Raw genomic sequence first — 3,968 nt, 5'->3', positions numbered from 1 at the left:
AAACAGGAGAATAAACATTGATTGTTTGCAAAAAATGTAAAGATTTCCTGTCTGTGTAGGCCATATGAGTGAGATCTGACACAGAGAATGACTGGTTTCAATCTTCATGAAGGCAAAGAATATTAATGGCTGAAGTTGAACATGGATACATAAACTTTAAGAAGTGTAGAGAGGCGGCGAGCACAGCGGAGAAAACAGATGCAGATGTGACCTTTGCTCTGATGTTAGATGAATCAGAAATTATAGACAGAGTAGAGAAATAGCAGCGATGTGGATAGTTTTCTTTCTCTTTCTTTTTAAACAGAGGTACCTTGCAAAGTGGTGGAAAATCACTAAGTACATTTACTCAAGTAGTGTACTTATGTACAATACTTGAAGTACTTGTACTTTACTTGAGTACTTCCATTTCATACTACTTTATACTTCCACTCCACTACATTTCAGAGGGAAATATTGTACTTTCTACTCCACTACATTTATTTTACACTTATTTGACTTAGAAACTATATTCAAATCAAAGGCGATTACTATAGGGAACCATATATAAAATTAAATCTAAAGAGAAGGCGAAAGTCTCTGTGTGCTCAGTTAAGAAATGGTGCTTTACTTCTGGCAATTGAGGTAGGCAGATATAAAGGTATTCCTGAGGAGCAACATTTCTGTGTTTTTTGTGATCTTGTTGTTGTTGAGGATGAATTTCATTTTGTATTTCAGTGTCCTTTGTACAGTGACTTGAGGAATTGTTTGTTTGAAAAGATTCAATTGAAAATCCTGACTTGTCCTGGTTGTCTGAAGCTGATATGTTGAGGTAACTTTTTAATATGGAAATTTTTGCTCTAGCAAGATTTACAGGAGAGGCTTGGCTGCTGAGACAGAGAACACTGTATCCATTATAACAGGACATTTCTTCCATGTAGACTAAATGTTCCGAAATGTTCCCTTTTTGAATTTGTGGAACTGTACATCATGATCTGTCATGTGGCCATCCTGGTTATTATTGTCTAGTGTCTTGTAAGCCACCAGTGGTTTCCAACCTTTTTGCTTTTTGACATCTCACAAAAAGCAGTGTGTAGTCAGGGTCACATTTCAGAAGTCTATGAGTTGTTAACAGCTCCACCAAATAGTTTTTTTCCCTCTAAACTTCTCACATAGTTTCATTTCAATAAATGTTCAAATGATCCAATATTTCACCAAAAATCATCAAAGATTAGAGAAAAAGTCCAAAAACTGGAAACAGATTTGTTTATCAGAACCCCTCAGATTTATACTACTTTAGTTATTTACTTTAGACTACAGCCCACAAATTACAGTGTAATTATTCAGTATATATAGAGTATCAATAAAATAAGATAAGAAAATTGTACAGAAAAGGTAAAGTAACAAGGGTACGGCACCTTTGTGTTTAGAAGGGACTTAGAAATAGATTACTCTGTAAGTATTTTTAAAATAATTACAGGGTATTATTAACAGGTAAACAGAGTACTTCTTATTGTAATTATAGTTTTTTCATAGTTTTAATAACATTTATTTGATTTATTTTTACATTATAGTTGTTGCTGGGGAACAAAACATTAGGCTAAGTCTGGGAAGAAGGAGGCCTTTATAACTATATAATAGTTATGTTTATGTTTTTGAAATTTGATGAAATCCTTGGAAATAGGCATTGAAAGTGTAATCTCTCATATTACAGTTTAAGTCAGGAGAATGCAGGCTGTAAATAAATTGAATTTCATATTTTCTTTTTTGCAGTAATGGTGTGCATGCACAGATGTGTTGTTATATAATGTAACAAATCAATTTTTTCACAACAGACAGTAGTTTCACATTTATAACTACACTTTGCCTACGTGCTATCTGAGAAAGCAAGTAGCTTACTCCACCTGAACACAAATGCTGGTCAAGTGAAAACAGAAGAATTCAGTCTGGCAGATAACAAAATATTAAACAGTGAACAAATTAAAGTTGCTGGTGTAGAACAGGCAGAAAAACCTTGCTACGGATAAAATTCCCTGCACACAAACTGCAAACCAGTTTACAAAAACATGAGACAGAGGAGGGCTTGGAAAGTGAAGAGAGATCAGACAGGGTGAGGTGGATGACCACAGAGAATCCAGGAAAGTTTCAGAAAGATAAACTAACAGAGAGCAAAGCGGAAAGCAATGCATACCCTGCCCTCCTCTTTGTTTAAAGAGGATTCAGAAATCAGAGCAGGAAGGAAGATAGTTGGAGGAGTGGACAGATATATGGTCTTAACAAATATCAAAACCTGTTTGGATAAATGCTGTCTTCCTCCAGCTCACTTAAATAGCTTATCTTGCAGCAATGAATCCATGATGAAACAATGTTTTTTTTTTCCCAAAGAGCATCCAATGATTTCATCAATCAGCTCAGCTCAACTACTTTGCATTTTTTTTAGGATTTAACCCCATAAAGAATGAGTGTTATTTCATCTGCTTTCTTAGACACATACATAAGACCCCATTTATGTGCAATGCTGAGAATGGTACGCATGGTACAACTTCACCATGAGGTGTCAGAATCAAAAAGGGCCCAAATTTGTTCTGAACCCTGCAGAAAGATAATCACGTCATGGACTGAAAATACACTTGACCTGACATGGGAAGCATTTGTTTTTTTTCATCCTCCTGAAAAGCAAAAAGCTCTCCCTTCACACTTTGGGATGCCCACGTAGTGATAGAAGTCGAGCCAACTACACGGAGTGGGTGTAGAGCAACAGCGAAAGGTCCAGAAAGACAGAGAGCTCAGGAGAATAAAACAGTGAAAGTGAGGTACAGTAGATTTGAAAGAGGAGGGGCAGGTAGGAGCTGGAGCTGTAATCTGGGCTTTAAGGCTTCCATTGGTATTAAGGGAGGACACTTATTAGATTGGAGCGGTGAGCGGTTTCTCCTCAGAGGGAGAGACTAATTGGATATCACCAAATCAGAGAGCCTGACGTTGTCATGGCACAGGACAGCATAGCGGAGGTGGATGACGCTCATCCAGGCTCGAAAGCAATGGAAAAACCATTACCACCAATTAATGGAGGCTGATGACACTAATGCAACCCAGAAACAGAAATACACAATACCATACACACATGCACACATAATACACACTCATATAGGCTCGTACAGTACAGTCATGTCAGTAAACACACATTCTACCGAGGGAGAATTTACATGTTGAGGGATTAATGTGTCTCTGTGTGTTGGTATGCATAACACATCAGGAGAATGATTGCTTTCACTGTAATTAGATTCCTCACTGCCTGCATATCATATCACACAAATCTCAAGCAGAGTTGCAACACTGCCTGCAAATCAGGCCACCACACTGCTAGAAAAATTGTGAGGCAGCCAAAAGAAATAGCAGAGGTGGGTGCAAAAGGGCGAGACAGATAGAGAATGGGTTTAGAGTGTCTGTATGGAGGGGGGAAAAAAAAGAGATGAAAGATTGAAGAAAGAGAGTGAGTGGAATGAAGGAGAAATGAGAAAGCAAAATGTTATTCAGTGTAGCAAGTGCTCAGAGGCGTCCCTCAGAGTCTTTGCGCACTAGCATGATAAAACACAGTCGCACTGAGGGGAAAGTAGTCCTTTGAGTTGATGTGATGTGATTTTACATTCAGCAGTGTCACGCATGCAGTCATGTGTCATTCTCATATCATACACAGTGTGACTGGAGCTTTCCTGCAACTCTCTGCATCTCTGCTCCCTTTAATTTTACATTGTACACATGTTTCCTGTGTTTTCTGTTTGCCTACAGGCCTCATAAATATTGCATTCATTGCTGGATTGGAATGAAAAGGAATGATTAAAAAAATGTTTAATTTCCAACAGCCACATATTTACTGGATAAAAAATAAGCAGGAAAAAAATAATGAGTAAGATGATATTCTAGGTCTGTTTCATTACTGGACTGTCAATGCCGTATATGTTTAGCATGAACACTAATTAAGTAGGATAATTGCT

This window comes from Thunnus maccoyii, chromosome 18 (genome assembly GCF_910596095.1).
Source record: "Thunnus maccoyii chromosome 18, fThuMac1.1, whole genome shotgun sequence".
Lineage (NCBI taxonomy): Eukaryota > Metazoa > Chordata > Actinopteri > Scombriformes > Scombridae > Thunnus > Thunnus maccoyii.
This window is presented reverse-complemented; position numbering follows the sequence as displayed.